At 39.2% G+C, this 19211-nt stretch overlaps 1 long non-coding RNA gene across 1 annotated transcript; it reads left to right on the top strand.

Moving 5' to 3' along the window:
* The first annotated feature begins 4701 nt into the window (after positions 1-4701).
* On the top strand, positions 4702-18982 carry LOC105705127 (uncharacterized). The gene is made up of 3 exons (XR_001104603.2): positions 4702-5125; positions 7113-7216; positions 15285-18982. It is a non-coding gene; the product is annotated as an uncharacterized LOC105705127 (long non-coding RNA).
* The last annotated feature ends 229 nt before the right edge of the window (positions 18983-19211 follow it).

Raw genomic sequence — 19211 nt, forward strand, 5'->3', positions numbered from 1 at the left:
TCTCGCCATTGCACTCCAGGCTGGGTAAGAGAGCGAGACTCCACCTTAAAAAAAAAAAGACATACACAAAACAGGCATATGAAAAGGTGCTCAACATCACTGATCATCAGAGAAATGCAAATCAAAACTACAACAAGATATCATCTTATCCCGGTTAAAATGGTTTATATCCAAAAGAGAGGCAATAACAAATGCTGGTGACGATACGGAGAAAAGGGAATCTTTGTACATTGTTGGTGAGAATGTAAATTAGTGAAACCACAATAGAGAACAGTTTGGAGGTTTCTCAAAAACCTTAAAATAGAACTATCACATGATCCAGGATTCCCACTGTTGGGCATATACCCAAAAGAAAGGAAGTCAGTGTACTGAAGAAGTATCTGCACTTCCACATTTGTTGCAGCACTGTTTACAATAGCCAAGATTTGGAAGCAACCTAAGTGTCCATCAGCAGATGAATGGATAAAGAAAATGTGGTGCTTATACATAATGGAGTGCTATTCAGCCATAAAAAAGAATGAGATACTGTCATTTGCAACAACAATATGGATGAAACCAAAGGTCATTATGTTAAGTGAAATAAGCCAGGCACAGAAAGATAAGCATCGCATGTTCTCACTTATAGGTGGGATCTAAAAATCAAAACAATTGAACTCATGGAGACAGAGAGCAGAAGCATGGTTACCAGAGGCTGGGAAGGGTGGTAGGGGTTGGTGGGGGGTGGGAATGGTTAATGGGTACAAAAAATAGAAAGAATAAATAAGACCTAGTATTTGATAGCACAACAGGGTGACCATAGTTAATAATAATTTTATTGTACATTAAAAAATAACTAATATAATTGGATTATTTGTAACACAAAGGATGAATGCTTGAGGAGATGGATACCCCATCTTCCATAATGTAATTATTATGCATTGCATGCCTTTATCAAAACATCTCATGTACTCCACAAATACACACACCAACTATGTACCCATAAAAATTAAAAGTTAAAAATAAAAATAGCCTATTCAGTTTCTAGTTAGAGTACTGGTGCCTGCTCAAACTTAAATTTATTAGGTAGGCCCACTCTTTAGGACCCCCATGCCACCTTCCCAATTGTCACATTCATTTAAAAACAATTTTTTAAAACAGGGTCTTGCTATTTTGCCTATGCTAGACTCAAACTCCTGGCTCAAGAGATCATCCTGCCTAAGCCTCCTGAGGAGCTGGGGTTACAGGCATGCAACCGTGGCACCTCGTGTCACCCTGCTATTTTTTTTTTTTTTTTTCTTTGAGACCGAGTCTTGTTCTGTTGCCCAGACTGAAGTGCAGTGGTACGATCTTGACTCACTGCAACCTCCGCCTTTCAGGTTTAAGTGATTTTCTTGCCTCAGCCTCCTGAGTAGCTGGGATTACAGGTGCGTGCCACCACATTTGGCTAATTTTTGTAGGTTTTTTTTTTTTAGTAGAGGCAAGATTTCACCACATTGGCCAGGCTGGTCTCGAACTGTGGACTTCAGGTGATCTGCCTGCCTCAGCCTCCCAAAGTGCTGGGATTACAGGCATGAGCCACCGCGCCCGGCCCACCCTGCTATTTTTTTTTTTTTTTTTTTTTTTTTTTGAGACGGAGTTTCGCTCTTGTTACCCAGGCTGGAGTGCAATGGCGTGATCTCAGCTCATCGCAACCTCCGCCTCCTGGGTTCAAGCAATTCTCCTGCCTCAGCCTCCCGAGTAGCTGGGACTACAGGCACGTGCCACCATGCCCAGCTAATTTTTGTATTTTTAGTAGAAACAGGGTTTCACCATGTTGACCAGGATGGTCTCGATCTCTTGACCTCGTGATCCACCTGCCTCAGCCTCCCAAAGTGCTGGGATTATAGGCGTGAGCCACCGCGCCAGGCCACCCTGCTATTTTTATGACCTCTGCCTCCTCTTCAAACATCATGCAAATCAATTCATGCAAATTCCTAGTTGGCCTAATACCCTGGTCTTTTAAGTCTAAATACGAGAAATAGGCATATAGCTTAGACTAAAACTGGAAACCTACCTAGAGTCAGTGGTGTGCCAAGGATTGAGTGGTGGGAGTAGTCTGCTCTGAATGAATGCATTAAGGTAAACTAAGTGTAGAGAATTTGAAAGCAATAATAAAACTGACTAAAGATAGATCTACTTTTTACAATTACCAGGCACCAACAATTCTAAACTATGTCAGTGATAAAATACCCTCTCCTCAAAATGTTTTGTTGGTCTATGTTCTAGACAATTGTGCAGTTACACTGTTTTAACAATATACACGTTTCCAATTAGCACATTTTTAATTACTTAAATAATATATTCTATATGGATGTTTATTCAGAGTCAGCCTGTGACACAATCAGACTCAGCTGCACATTTGTTTTGAGTAAGTTCATAATGGTTCAGAATTGCTTGAGCTCACTGCAGATGCTGTTCTTGTCTCTAATCCCTGCATTTAAACAGCAAACTTGGTATAAATAATGATACTAGATAGTAAAGATGAAGAAACACTTGAGTTACATCAATTCTGTCATTTTACATGAGTACATGGAGTTATCTGTGTTTAACAGCTAAAATACAAAACATAGAAACATTTGAAAGCCACTCAAATCAATCCTGAAGAAACAGACATATAATTTCTAAAATTTATTGTGAGCAAGAATTGCTATGAATCTCTGCCACATTCTTTTTGTTTAAGACTTCCTATTTGTAGATAGGATGCTTCATTTGAAGAAAACTTTTCAAAATTAAAATTAATAAAAAGAGTTCTTCAATCAACTGTAAGTGAAGACAGATTGACAAATCTGGCTATACTGTCTATTTAATATGAGTATGTGAAGATTAATTTTGATGAAGTCATTGACAAATATATAGAAGTTAAGGCTCAAAAACAAAATGTCATTTGTTTCTACAACAGACCACGTAAGTTTCTTTCCCACGTACTTTTTTCTTTCTTTCGTTCTTTTTTTTTTTTTTTTTTTTTTTTTTCGAGACAGGGTCTCACTCTGTTGCAGGCAGGTGCTGGAGTGCAAGTGGCATGATTTCAGCTAACTGCAACATTGACCTCCCAGGCTCAGGTGATTCTCCCACTTCAGCCTCCGGAGTAGCTGGGACTGCAGGCGCATGCCACCACACTGGGCTAATTTTTGTATTTTTTGTAGAGGCAGGGTTCCTTCATGTTGCTAAGGATGGTCTCCAACTCCTGGGCTCAAGGGATCCGCCTGCCTCAGCCTCCCAAAGTGCTGGGTTACAGTTGTGAGCCACCATGCCCAGCCTTTCTTTTCTATTTAAAAAATAAATTAGGCCCGTCGTGGTGGATCATGCCGGTAATCCAAGCACTTTGGGAGGCCGAGGTGGGCAGATCACTTGAGGTCAGGAGTTTGAGACCAGCCTGACCAACATGGTGAACTCCTGTCTCTATTAAAAATACAAAAATTAGCTGGGCATGATGGTGGGTACCTGTAATCCCAGCTACTCAGGAGGCTGAGGCAGGAGACTCACTTGAACCCAGGAGGTGGAAGTTGCAGGGAGCCATCACACCACTGCACTCCAGCCTGGATGACAGAGCAAAACTCCTACTCAAAAAATAAATAAATAAAATTAAATAAAATAAAAACTAAATTAATTAAAATTATTAATTTGTTATTTTTTCATTTTTTTGTACTTTAATATTTATTTTCCTCTTTTGAACAAAAGAATATTTTCACTGTTTCTATTTATTTTCTGGCCATTATCATTATTCATTTCATTTTCTGATTTTTATTTTAAAAATCTTGTCATCCAGAGAGGAAATGTGTTAGCAAAATGATCCAATCCTGGTGCCAAACATACTACATATACCACTACTTGTAGTAATAACAATTTAGTATTTTTAAAATGACATTTAAAATGTTATTTCCTGAACATTCTATATCTAAATTCATGGGACTTATTTTTTATATTTCATTCTGAATCATTCACCAATTTTTGTATCTTACAAATTATCTTTTCTGTCCCAAATAGATTGTAAATTCCTCAAGGTCAGTTCATGTAATAGAAAATCAATCAATAAATACATTTTAAAAAAGAAAACCAATAAATAAAAATGTAATGAATATTCCCACTCCATCTTAAGTAAACCAAAAACTAAATTTGATTTTGAGAAAGAAAATGGCTAACCACTGAAATATAGATTCCAAATTTAACTATTCTTGTACGGAGGCAACTTCATTCTCTTTTTCTTTTTCTGTTTTTTTTTTTTTTTGAGGCAGGATTTTGCTCTGCCTCCCAGGCTGGAGTGCAGTGACATGATCTCACCTCACCGCAAGCTTCGCCTCCCTGGCTCAAGCAATTCTTCTGCCTCAGCCTCCTAAATAGCTGGGACTACAGTCATGCACAACCAAGCCTGGCTAATTTTTGTATTTTTAGTAGCGACGGGGTTTCACCATGGTCTTGAACTCCTGGCCTCAAGTGATCCTCCCACCTCAGCCTCACAAGGTGCTGAGATTACAGGTGTGAGCCACCACTCATGACCTAGGCAATTTCTTTGTTTTTTTGTTTTTTTTTGTTTTGAGATGGAGTCTCGCTCTGTCACCCGGGCTGGAATGCAGTGGCACAATCTCGGCTCACTGCAACCTCTGCCTCCTGGTTTCACCTCATTCTCCTGCCTCAGCCTCCTGAGTAGCTGGGATTATAGGTGCGTGCCACCACGCCTGGCTAGTTTTTGTATTTTTAGTAGAGATGGGGTTTCACCATGTTGGTCAGGCTAGTCTTGAACTCCTGAGCTCATGATCTGCCCACCTCAGCCTTCCAAAGTGCTGGGATTACAGGCATGAGCTGCCATGCCCAGTGGCAACTTCATTTTTAATTGAAAATAATTATTATAACAATGGCATGTTCCCCCTCTGTAGCAGATGACTCTGGCACCCATGTTACATACTCACAGGCCATTTCTGATTTCAGCCACATCTGTGTTAGTCCATTCCAGTTCACCTCACATTGCCATTTCCTCCTCCAGTAAGCCTGAATTCTGCCCTAAGGCCCTCTTCAGACATCGTGGAAGAATGCTCAGTCCATTTGGCAAGCACAGCCCAGAATGAAGAGAAGAAAGGGGAGGGAGAGAAGTTAGAGATTGAGGCGACAGAAGGTATGACTCCTTCTCTATGAGAGTGTTAGAGTAATATAGTATAATTTCTGAAAAGCATTAATGGCCCTCTTGAGACTAGTGATGATACATTTAAAGTAAGAGTGGCAGTATTGTTGTGTTCTTCTCCAGTCACATTTAGCTATATGAGCATAATGGTAGAGAGTGTAATTTCATTAGTCTTGCCAAAGTGAGAGAAAAGCAAGGCAGGTTGTGTGGAGGGAAGTAATTATAATCATTAACCATGGAGTTTAAAGTAGGTAAGAATGGTGTGAGGTCATAAGTGGGATGAAGGACAAGTAAAAGGTCATAGGAGCAATAGGGTCTAAGTTTCAGGTAACTTTGAGAATTATTAAAGTCAGGAGCTCTAAGGGAGTGAGTGGAAAGACAGGAGATGATGGTTAAAGAGTGACATGCATGAAATTGATTAGGGAAATTAGGGAAAGGTTATAGTTTATAAGTAAGACAAGATCTAGGGTGTTAATATGGTAGTGAGTAGCAGAGGTAGGTGGGAAAAGGGGTCAGGTAATGAAATGTACATAGCCTAATGGAGGTTATATCTGGGGTAAGAGGGGTGACCTGTGAGATCTGGGGCTTTTTGTAGTGCTTAATACAACAGAGATAAATGACATGACAAGATTACTTCTGAAGGTCCCAAAAAAGATTTTGGTAATAAAGTAGTAATTAGCGCAAGAGAAAGTCTTGCCAAGCTGAGAGTTTTGGGCCACTTCTTGACTCCTAGTGGAGGCACTGAGGTATAACAAAACTTAGCATTTATTGATTGCTAAGGTGCTGTACTCAGAATAAGTATAAGAAAATCTTGTGGTCACCCTATTGTAGTCTGGCTTCAATTTCTATCCCTGTCTTAGAAAGGTGCCAGAGAGCCAGATTGGGTCTTCTTGAGAGGGACAAGGCAGATGGGTGGACTGCCAGAAACTAAGGCTGGATTTTTATTTTTTCACTAAGGAAGATTTTTTAAAAACTAATGTTGGGTGGAGTTGTAATTAATATGCGGAATAGGCATTGAGAACAGAGAAATCCCCAGGGGATTTAAAAGAGGGGTCTACAAAAAAGTCCACAAAAGTGCTCTATTAAAATTAGAGCCAACGATTGTGCAGCTGCTACAAAGAGCACCCTGGAGGCAGATTATAATTCCATCAGTCAAGCGAGATTTTTCTGCCCCTTACCTCTCCTCCTTCTCCTTTGTTCTAATCCAAATATAGTCTTGTGAATGGAGGAGTAAGAGGGGAAGCACAAAGTGGTGAAGTAGAAAAGAAGTCAATTATGTCACTCTCCCCAACTAAGGCTGTTACATAGAAAGCAGGCCAAACTGTGTACAGGAGAAGTTTAAATTGTATGAGAGTTGGAAGGAGGGGAGTTTGGACTGGACATTTTTTTTTTTAAATTTTAAAAAAGAGACTTCATTTGATTAACTGGTAGGTTTTTTTTTTTTTTTTTTTTTTTTGATTACTAAAAGTGACCACCAAAGCTATGGAGAAGGGATGGAGAAGAAAAAGTTGAGAGAGTAGGTTTGAAGGAATCAGTAGGAAAGAATAAAATTACTTTGTGCTAGTACTGTACCAGGTCCAGCCTGTTCAATGAAAAGGTTACAGTTATAAGGAGGAAAATGGTAAGTGTTGTAGAAAAAGAAGAGGAAAACTTCTAGCAGGATCGAATGAAAAAAGAATCTAAGAAGTAAACTGGAAAAAGCACTATTTGAGCAGGACCTAAAAATAATATTGTTTATTTTAGAAGAGGGAAAGGGATTGGGAGAGTGGATAGAATTCAAAGGAGAGAAGGAAAAACTTACATGATTTGTAGGTTTGGGTTCTCTAGAAAACAAATCCTGAGGCAAAGCTGAATTGTTAATGTAAGAGTGAAGGAAAAAGGGAATTGAGACAGGAAAAAATCTGGAACAAATTTAAGGTGGTGCATTACTACACTGACCATTACTTCTCAAAGTTATGTAGCCAAAAACTTATCCATACAGGATATCTCTGGGCAGGTTATAAAGAAACCATGCGGAGATGGCTGGCAAGATGGCCAAATAGAAATAGCTCCAGTCTGCAGCTCCCAGCGAGATCAATACAAGAGGTGAGTGATTTCTGCATTACCAAATGAGGTACCAGGCTCATCTCATTGGAACTGGTTAGACAGTGGGTGCAGCCCGCGGAGGGTGAGCCAAAGCAGGGTAGGGCGTCACCTCACCAGGAAGCACAAGGGGTTGGGGAAGTCCCTCCCCGTGCTGTGAGGAAAGGTATATTCCAGCCCAGACACTACACTTTTCCCACAGTCTTCACAACCCACAGACCAGGAGATTCTCTCGGGTGCCTACACCACCAGGGCCTTGGATTTCAAGCACAAAACTGTGTGGCTGTTTGGGCAGACACTGAACTAGCTTCAGGATTTTTTTCATACCCCAGTGGTGCCTGGAATGCCAGCAAGACAGAACTGTTCACTCCCCTGGAAAGGGGGCTGAAGCCAGGGAGCCAAGTGGTCTAGCTCAGTGGATTGCACCCCCAGCAAGCCAAGCAAGCCAAGATCCACTGACTTGAAATTGTTGCTGCCAGTATAGCAGCCTGAAGTTGACTGGGGACACTCGAGCTTGGTGGAGGGAGGGGTGTCTGCCATTACTAAGGCTTGAGTAGGCCGCTTTCCCCTCACAATGTAAACAATGCTTCTGGGAAGTTCGAACTGGGCAGATCCCACTGCAGCTTGGCAAAGCTGCTGTAGCTGGACTGCCTCTCTAGATTCCTCCTCTTTGGGCAGGGCATCTCTAAAAGAAAGGAAGCAGCCCCAGTGAGGGGCTTATAGATAAAAGTCCCATCTCCCTGGGAGAAAGAACACCTTGGGGAAAGGGCAGCTGTGGGAGCAGCTTCAGCAGACTTAAATGTTCCTGCCTGCTGACTCTGAAAGAGCAGTCAATCTCCCAGCACAGTGCTAAGCTCTGCTAAGGGACAGACTGCTCCTCCTCTGTATCTGGACTGGGAGACACCTCCCTGCAGGGGTCGACAAACACCTCATACAGGAGAGATCTGGCTGGCATCTGGTGGGTGATCCTCTGGGATGAAGCTTCCAGAGGAAGGAACAGGCAGCAATTTTTGCTGTTCTGCAGCCTCTGCTGGTGATACCCAGGCAAACAGGGTCTGGAGTGGACCTCCAGCAGACCTGCAGCAGAGCAGCCTGACTGTTAGAAGGAAAACTAACAAAGAGAAAGGAATAGCATCAGCATCAACAAAAAGATTATCCACACAGAAACCCCATCCAAAAGTCACCAATGTCAAAGACCAAAGGTAGATAAATTCATGAAAATGACGAAAAAACAGTGCCAAAAGTCTGAAAATTCCAAAAACCAGAACCCTTGTTCTCCTCCAAAGGATCACAACTCTTCACCAGTAAGGGAACAAAACTGGATGGAGAATAAGTTTGACAAATTAACAGAAGCAGGCTTCAGAAGGTGGGTAATAACAAACTCCTCCAAGCTAAATTAGGAGCATGTTCTAACCCAATGCAAGGAAGCTAAGAACCTTGAAAAAAGGGTAGAGGAATTGCTAACTAGAATAACCAGTTTAAAGAAGAACATAAATGACCTGGTGGAGCTGAAAAACACAACACAAGAACTTTGTGAAGCATACACAAATATCAATAGCCTAATCGATTAAGCAGAAGAAAGGATATCAGAGATTGAAGATCAACTTAATGAAAGAAAGCATGAAGACAAGATTAGAGAAAAAAGAATGAAAAGGAAAGAACAAAGCCTCCAAGAAATATGGTACTGTGTGAAAAGACCAAACCTATGTTTGATCGATGTACCTTAAAATGATGGAGAGAATGGAACCAAGTTGGAAAACACTCTTCAGGATATTATCCAGGAAAACTTCCCCAGCCTAGCAAGACAGGCCAACATTCAAATTCAGGAAATACATAGAACACCACAAAGATACTTCCTGAAGGGCAACCCCAAGATACATAATCATCAGATTCACTAAGGTTGAAATGAAGAAAAAAATGTTAAGGGAAGCCAGAGAGAAACATCAGTTACCCACAAAGGGAAGCCCATAAGACTAACAGCGGATCTCTCTGCAGAAACCCTACAAGCCAGAAGAGAGTAGGGGCCAATATTCAACTTTTTTTTTTTTTTTTTGAGACAGAGTCTCGCTCTGCTGCCCAAACTGGAGTGTAGTGGCATGATCTCAGCTCACTGCAACCTCCACCTCCTGGGTTCAAGCGATTCTCAATTATTCTGCCTCAGCCTCCCAAGTAGCAGGGATTACAGCCATGTGCCACCATGCCCGGCTAATTTTTTGTATTGTTAGTACAGACAGGGTTTCACCATGTTAGCCAGGATAGTCTTAATCCCTGACCTCCGGATCTGTGCACCTCAGCCTCCCAAAGTGCTGGGATTACAAGCATGAGCCACTGTGCTGAGCTCAACATTCTTAAAGAAAAGAATTGTCAACCCAGAATTTCATATCCAGTCAAACTAAGCTTCATATGCAAAGGAGAAATAAAATTCTTCACAGACAAGCAAATGCTGAGAGATATTGTCACCACCATGCCTGCCTTACAAGAGCTTCTAAAGGAAGCACTAAATATAGAATGGAAAAACCAGTACCAGCCACCGCAAAAACATAGCAAATTGTAAAGAATATTGACACTATGAAGAAACTGCAACAACGAATGGGCAAAATAACTAGCTAGCATCATAATGACAGGATCAAATTCACACATAACAATATTAACCTTAAATGTAAACAGGCTAAATGCCCCAATTAAAAGACACAGACTGGCAAACTGGATAAAGAGTCAAGACCCATCAGTGTGCTGTATTCAGAAGACCTATCTCATGTGCAAAGACACACATAGGCTCAAAATAAAGGGATGGAGGAATATTGACCAAGCAAATGGAAAGCAAAAAAAAAAAAAAAAAAAAAAAAAAAAATGCAGGGGTTGCAATCCTAGTCTCTGATAGAACAGATTTTAAACCAATGAAGATCAAAAAAGACAAAGATGGGCATTATATAATTGTAAAGGGATCAATGCAATGAGAAGAGCTAACTATCCTAATATATATGCATCCAATTCAGAGGCACGCAGCTTCATAAAGCAAGTTCTTAGAGACCTATAAAGAGACTTAGACTCCCACACAATAATAGTGGGAGAATTTAACACCCTTCTGTCAATATTACATAGATCAACAAGACAGAAAATTAACAAGGATATTCAGGACTTGAACTCAGCTCTGAACCAAGCAGACCTAATAAACATCTACAGAGCTCTCCACCTCAAATCAACAGAATGTATATTCTTCTCAGTGCCACATTGCACTTATTCTAACATTGACTACATAATTGGAAGTACAACACTCCTCAGCAAATGCAAAAGAACAGAAATCATAACAAACAGTCTCTCAGACCACAGTGCAGTCAAATTAGAACTCAGGATTAAGAAACTAACCCAAAAACCGCACAACTACATGGAAACTGAACAACTTGATCCTGAATGACTACTGGGTAAATAATGAAAGTAAGGCAGAAATTAATAAGTCCTTTGAAACCACTGAGAACAAACACAACATACCAGAATCTCTTCGACACAGCTAAAGCAGTGTATAGAGGGAAATATATAGCACTAAATGCCCACAGGAGAAAGCAGGAAAGATCTTTTTTTTTTCCTTTTTTTTTTTTTTAAAGATGGAGTTTCACCATATTGGTCAGGCTGGTCTCGAACTCCTGACCTTAGGTGATCCACCCGCCTCAGCCTCCCAAAGTGCTGGGATTACATGTGTGAGCCACCACACCTAGCGAAAGCAGTAAAGATCTAAAATTGACACCCTAACATCACAATTAAAAGAACTAGAGAAGCAAGAGCAAACAAATTCAACAGCTAGCAGAAGACAAGAAGTAACTAAGATCACAGCAGAACTGAAGGAGATAGAGATATAAAAAACACTTCAAGTAAATCAATGAATCCAGGAGCTGGTTTTTTGAAAAGATTAACAAAATAGATAAACCATTAGCCAGACTAATAAAGAAGAAAAAAGTGAATCAAATAGACACAATAAAAAATGATCGTCATTGATCCCACAGAAATACAAACTACCACCAGAGAATACTATAAACACCTCTACACAAATAAACTAGAACATCTAGAAGAAATGGATAAATTCCTGGACAGATACACCCTCCCAAGACTAAATTGGGAAGAAGTCAAATCCCTGAATAGACCAATAACAAGTTCTGAAATTGAGGCAGTAATAAATAGCCTATCAACCAAAAAAAGCCCAGGACCAGATGAATTCACAGCTGAATTCTACCAGAGGTACAAAGAGGAGCTGATATCATTCTTCCTGAAACTATTCCAAGCAATAGAAAAAGAGGGACATCTCCCTAACTTATTTGATGAGGCCAGCATCATCCTGATACTAAAACCTGGCAGAGACACAACAAAAAAAGAAAATTTCAGGCCAATATCCCTGATGAACATCAATGTGAAAATACCCAATAAAATACTGGCAAACCAAATCTAGCAACACGTCAAAAAGTTTATCCACCATGATCAAGTCAGTTTCATCCCTGGGATGCAAGGCTGGTTTAACATATGCAAATCAATAAATGTAATCCATCATATAAACAGAGTTAATGACAAAAACCACATGATTATCTTAATAGATGCAGAAAAGGCCTTCGATAAACTTCAACACCCTTTCATGCTAAAAACTCTCAATAAACTAGGTATTGATGGAATGTATCTCAAAATGATAAGAGCTATTTATGACAGACCCACAGCCAATGTCATACTGAATGGGTAAAAGCTGGAAGCACCCTTTGAAAACCAGCACAAGACAAGGATGCCCTCTCTCACCACTCCTATTCAAATAGTATTGGAAGTTCTGGCCAGGGCAATCAGGCAAGAGAAAGAAATAAAGAATATTCAAACAGGAAGAGAGGAAGTCAACTTGTCTCTGTTTGCAGATGACATGATTGTATATTTAGAAAACCCCATTATCTCAGCCCAAAATCTCCTTAAGATGATAAGCAACTTCAGCAAAGTCTCAGGATACAAAATTAATGGGCAAATATCACAAGTATTCCTTTACACCAGTAATAGACAAATATAGAGAGCCAAATCATGAGTAAATTCCCATTTACAATTGCTACAAAGAGAATAAAGTACCTAGGAATACAACTTGCAAGTGTTGTGAAGGACCTTTTCAAGGAGAACTACAAACCTCTGCTCAAGGAAATAAGAGAGGACACAAATAAATGGAAAATCTTTCCATGCTCATAGATAGGAAGAATCAATATTGTGAAAATGGCCATACTGTCCAAAGTAATTTATAGATTCAATGCTATCCCCATCAAGCTACCATTGACTTTCTTCACAGAATTAGAAAAAACTACTTTAAACTTTATATGGAACCAAAAAATAGCCCATATAGCCAAGACAATCCTAAGCAAAAACAACAAAGCTGGAGGCATCACACTATCTAACTTCAAATTATACTACAAGACTACAGTAACTATAACAGCATGGTACTGGTACCAAAACAGATATATAGACCAATGGAACAGAACGGAAATAATGCCACACGTCTATAACCATCTGGTCTTTGACAAACCTTATAAAAACAAGAAATGGGGGAAGGATGATTTATTTAATAAATGGTGTTGGGAAAACTGGCTAGCCATATGCAGAAAACTGAAACTGGACTCCTTTCTTACACCTTATACAAAAATGAACTCAAGATTAATTTTTAAATTAATCATGTAAAACTTAATTTGTAAAGACATAAACCTAAAACCTAAAACCATAAAAACCCTAGAAGAAAACCTAGGCAATACCATTCCGGACATAGGCATGGGCAAAGACTTCATGACTAAAACACCAAAACCAATGGCAACAAAAGCCAAAATAGACAAATAGGATCTAATTAAACCAAAGAACTTCTGCACAGCAAAAGAAACTATTACCAGAGTGAACAGGCAACCTAAAGAGTGGGAGAAAATTTTTGCAATGTATCCATCTGACAAAGGGCTAATATCCAGAATCTATAAGGAACTTAAACAAATTTACAAGAAGAAAACCACCCCATCAAAAAGTGGATGAAGGATATGAACAAACACTTCTCAAAAGAAGACATTTATGCGGCCAACAAACATATGAAAAAAAGCTCATCATCACTGGTCATTAGAGAAATGCAAATCAAAACCACAATGAGATACCATCTCATGCCAGTTAGAATGGCAATCATTAAAAAGTCAGGAAATAACAGATGTTGGAGATGATGTGGAGAAATAGGAACACTTTTAAACTGTTGGTGGTGTGTAAATTAGTTCAACCATCGTGGAAGACAGTGTGGCAATTCCTTAAGAATCTAGAACCAGAAATACCATTTGACCCAGCAATCCCATCACTGGGTATATACCCAAAGGATTATAAATCATTTTTCTATAAAGACACATGCATACGTATGTTTATTGCAGCACTATTCACAATAGTAAAGACTTGGAACCAACCCAAATGCCCATCAATGATAGACTAGATAAAGAAAATGTGGCATATATACACCATAGAATACTATGCAGCCATAATAAAGGATGAGTTCATGTCCTTTGCAGGGACATGGATGAAGCTGGAAACCATCATTCTCAGCAAACTAACACAGGAACAGAAAACCAAACACTGCATGTTCTCACTCATAAGTGGGAGCTGAACAATGAGAACACATGGATGGACACAGGGAGGGGAACATCACACACTGGGGCCTGTCGGGGGTGGGGGCCAGGGGAGGGAGAGCATTAGGAGAAATACCTAATGTAGATGACAGGTTGATGGGTGCAGCAAACCACCATGGCACATGTATTCCTATGTAACAAACCTATGTAACAAATATATATGTATATATATTTATATTTTAAAAAAACATGCCTCAGAAAAATGTATTGGCAAAGAATAAAAATGGAATTTATTAGTTGGTTCTTTCCTGTGTCTATTCACCACTGTCAAAGCTTGCCTCTCACAGAGTTAATTACCCCATACCCTCCTGTCGTCTGGCCCCTTCTGTACTTTCTGGATAAGTGAAATTCCATACCTGGTAGTGTGATCCTTCATATGAGTCTGGAATTTGTGAGAGGAGTGAGAAACCCCAAAAATCAGTTGTAAAACAATTTGGGCCCACTGGAGTCTGTGAAATTGGCCATTTATGCAGTAGCCGGGGCAGAGCAAGCAGCTGATGGTCAGGAAGACTAGTGGAGAATCTGAGGCAATTCATAAAGTGTCAAGTATACTCCCAAATCTACATCTGTGGTCCAGATATTAGCATTTAGATGGGCCACAGGTATCTCAATCTCAACATCCCCCAAAATATTATTAACCTTTTTTATTATGATGTATTACATACTGACAGAAAAGTAACAAAAAATTCACAGAGCAGGAGGAGATAATTGTAACACATAAAACTTTAAAAAGACCCATTCTAGAAGAATATGTGAAAAGCTCCTTCAAATCAATAAAAATAAACAATCTAGTAGAAAAAAAAAGGCAAAAACTTAATATATATTTTATAAAAAGAGAAATCCAAATGCCCAATAAATATATGACAATAGCTCTATTTAATTAGTAATATGGAAAATTCACTTTAAATCACAACAATTCATCTTGTAGATAGGATACAGTAGGAAAGATAGACCAATGTTCTGCTGCAACAACTAGAAAAAAATTGGTAAGTCTGGGCACAGCGGCTCATGCCTGTAATCCCAGCTCTCTGGGAGGCTGAGGCAGCTGGATAACTTGAGGCCAGGAGTTCAAGACCAGCCTGGTCAACATGGTGAAACCCTGTCTCTACTAAAAATGCAAAAATTAGCCAGGCATGGTGGCATACACCTGTAATTCCAGCTACTCGGGAGGCTGAAGCTTGAACCCAGGAGGTGGAGGTTTCAGTGAGCCGAGATCATGCCACTGCACTCCAATCTGGGTGACAAAGACTCTGTCTCAAAAAAAAAAAAAAAAGAAAAGAAAAGAAAAAGAAAGAAAAATAATTACAAAAATCATTTTTCAATACATCTGTGTTCATTTAGATGAATTAAAATTTCAGCAGGAAGAGTCCCTTCTACATAAGCTGGCAATAACTATTTTCTTTTCTCATACTATCTAATTCTAGGGACAGACTAAGGAATTGCGCTTGGCCTAATAAGAAGTATTCCCCTGGGGGAAAGAAAAACAGAAGAGCAGTTGGCAACTACATGGGCCGGCATAATGGATTGGAATTTAAAGGTGCTACAAATGTGCCACCAGTTTATCACATGGGACATCTCACAGAGCAAAGCAGGAAGCTGGTGGGCCTGGGCCAGGAAGGCAGAGTGAAATTTCATGATGCTTAAATAACAAAGAGCCTTGCTAAAATAAAGTGAATTGTCCTCCAACAAATATGCAACAGGTCTCCCTCTTAAGAAATTTGCCAGATTGTAAAACTACATGGGGAGGGAAGCATGAAAGAATTAAGTTCAAAACTCCAAAGCACAGAAATTTCAGGACTGAGAAGACAGAGACTTATGAGGCTTTCAATCAAAAGCCTGAGATGGTCACACTTGAGCAAGGTGCTGGGCTGGGAAGGCAGGGTAAAATATCTTGTGATTTCATGGTGTTCAAATCTCTGAAAGACAGATGAATCTCCATTGGTATTTCAGGTATGCCCTATCTAGGCACGTACTTCAGACTTACCAGTCTTTCAACTAAAAGCTCGGAAGGGTCACCTCTAATGAACAGGGATAAATCAGAGGTGAACCAAGTCTCATTAAAACTATACCTCAGCTTCAACCTAGCTCAATTCCAGATTGGATGTGGTGATTTTCACCTTACCACATCTAGTTAACAAGGAAAAGTTTGAACCATCTCTGACGTAAAATAATATTACCTGTATTTTCTATTATATACAATGTATGCATATAATTAAAATTATAATGCATATAGGAGGAAGAAAAAGGATATCAATAATCAAGATAAAAAACAAATAGAGCCAAATCCACCCATGATCTATATGGTGGAATTAGCAGACACATTTTTAAATTTTAATTTTAATTAATCCATTTTTTTTAAATTTTTTTATTTTTTAGAGATGGGGTTTCACCATGTTGGCCAGGCTGGTCTTGAACTCCTAGTCCCAAGTGACCAGCCTGCCTTGACCTCCTGAAGTGTTGGGATTTACAGGAGTGAGCCACCATGCCTGGCCCCAAGAGTTTTAAAATCACTATTACAATTTTTGTAAAAAATAAAATCAAAGAAGAGATTTATAAGTAGGTGAAAAAGTCAAGTCAATTAAAATTTATTTAGAAGAATCAAATGAACAATCCAGAAATAAAATAATAAACTAATCAAATGGGTTTAAGGACATATTAGAAAGACTAGTGAACCCAAAGACAGGTTAGATAAAAATATTCAAACTGAAGCATAGAAAGAAAGAAAAATGAGAAAAACAACAGTAATAAAAAACATGAAGGACAGAGTCAAATTGTTTAACATATATATTTGGAATCTTGAATGGAGAAGAGAAAGAGAATGGGACTGAAGTAATATTAAAGAAATAATGGCCAAGAATTTTCTAAAATTTATTTAAAAAATATATCAGGCCAGGTGCAATGGCATGTAATCCCAGCACTTTGGGAGACTAATGCAGGCAGATTGCTTGAACTCTGGAATTCGAGACCAGCCTTGGCAACATGGCGAAACCCCATTTCTACTAAAAAAATGCTCCCCCCCAAAATTATCTGGGCATGGTGGTGTGTACCTATGGTCCCAGATACTCACAAGGCTGAGGTGGAAAGATCATGAGTCCAGGAAGTTGAGGCTGCAGTGAGCCATGATTGCACCACTGCACTCAGCCTGGACAACAGAGCGAGATCCTGTCTCAAAAAATACATGTATATTAAAGAAAAATACATATTCAAGAGGTTCAGGATAAATGCAAATATTACCATGCCCAGATACAACTTGGTAAAACTTCTGAAAATCAGAAATAAAAAACTAAAATCTTAACATCAACTAGAAAACAGGAATAATTATTTTTAAAAGAGCAACAATAAGATTTCCTACTGACTTTTCAGCAGAAGTAAAAAAGATTATGGAATGACATCATTCACTTGCTAAAAGGATTCCCAACGTAGAATTCTAAACCAAGAAAAAATTTTCTTCAAAATAAACGGAGATAGTCCAGGCATGGTGGCTTATGCCTGTAACCCCAGCACTTTGGGAGGCTGAGGCAGGTGGATCACTTGAGGCCAGGAGTTTGAGATCAGCCTGGCCAACATGGTACAACCCTGTCTCTACTAAAAATTTAAAAATTAGCCAGGCATGGTGGCGCATGCCTGTAATCCCAGCAACTTGGGAGGCCAAGGCAGGAGAATTGCTTGAGCCTAGGAGGCAATGGTTGCAGTGAGCTGATTTAGCACCACTGCACTCCAGCCTGGATGACAGAATCAGACCCTGTATAGAAAGGAAAGAAAAAGAAAGAAAGGAAGGAAGGAAAGAAGGAAAAGGAAGAAAAGAGAAAAAAAATGGTGAAATAAAGACAACTTCAGATCAAAGGGGGAAAAAATCCAAAAACCAAAAACTAAGTGAATTTATTGCCAGAAAATCCACACAATAAATTCTAAAAGAAGTTTTCTTTAAGCTGAATGAAAATTATCTTAGATGAAGTACAGAGCTACAGGAGAAATGAAAAATACCAGAGAGGTAAATATGTGAGTTGGTATAAAAGATTTTTAAAAAAGCAACAATAACTATAATACAGATGGTCCCCAACTTGCAATGGGTTAAGAGTTTTCAACTCTACAGTGGTGCAAAAGCAATGACATTCAGTAGAAAGCATACTTTCAGAACCCATACAACCATTCTGTTTTTCATTTTCAGTATCGTATTTGGTAAGTTACATGAGATATTCAACATATTGTTATAAAGTAGGCTTTGTGTTAATTTTGCCCATGTAGGCTAATGTAAGTGTCCTAAGCATACTGAAGGTAGGCTACACTAAGCTATGATGCCTGGTAGATTCGGTTATTAAATGCTTTTTCTAAAAAGAAAAAATTGAGACAGGGTCTTGCTCTGTTGCCCAGGCTGGAATGCAGTGGCAAGAACAGGACTCACAGCAGCCTCGACTTCCTGGGCTCAAGTAATCCTCCCATCTCAGCCTCCTGAGTAACTGGGACCACACATGCATGCCACCACACCTGGCTAATTTTTTTTTTTTTAATTTTTGTAGAGACGAAGTCTCCCCAGATTGCCCAGGCTGGATTTCAACTCCTGACTCAGGCAATCCTCCTGCCTCAGCCTTCCAAAATACTGAGATCATAGGTGTGAGCCACTGGGTCTGGCCCTAAATGCATTTTTGACTTAGATATCTTCAATTTAGAATGGATTTATCGGAACACAACCCCATCATAAGTTGAGGAGTATCTATGGTGTCTTGTGAGGTTTATTCCATACATAGAAATAAAATATATGACAACACTACAAAAGGATGAAGGGGGATAAAAGGAATTAAGCTGTTGTAAGATTCTTCTATTGTTGTAGAAGTACTGATTTACTTTGACTATATGTACTGCCTTACTGATTAGTGAGTATAATGAGTCAAATATAAAGAGGTCTCGAGTATTGTGTAATTTGGTAGCTACTGGCCACATGTCACTATGGAGCCCCTGATGTGACTAGCTCAAACTGAAATCCAATGTAAGAATAAAATATACAACAAATGTGGAAGCTGTAGTATGAAAGAATGTAAAATATCTTATAACAGTTTTTTATATTAAATATGTGTTGAAATGATAGTATGTTGGGTATATTTGGTTAAATAAAAACATTATTCAAATTAATGTAACTCCTCTCTTTTTGCTTTTTTAACGTGGCTACTACAAAATTTAAAATTACATATATGGCTTGCTTTTATATATCTATTGCACAGCACTGCTCTGGAGTAGTAATTCTCAACCAGGGTTGATATGGCCACTCCAGGGGACATTTGCCAATGTCTGGAGATATTTTTGGATGTCACAGTGGAGAAGCGGGGATGCTGCTACTGGCTAGAGGCCAGAGATGC

Source organism: Aotus nancymaae, unplaced genomic scaffold (assembly GCF_030222135.1).
Source record: "Aotus nancymaae isolate 86718 unplaced genomic scaffold, 86718_ANA_hifiasm-v0.15.2.pri h1tg000007l, whole genome shotgun sequence".
Lineage (NCBI taxonomy): Eukaryota > Metazoa > Chordata > Mammalia > Primates > Aotidae > Aotus > Aotus nancymaae.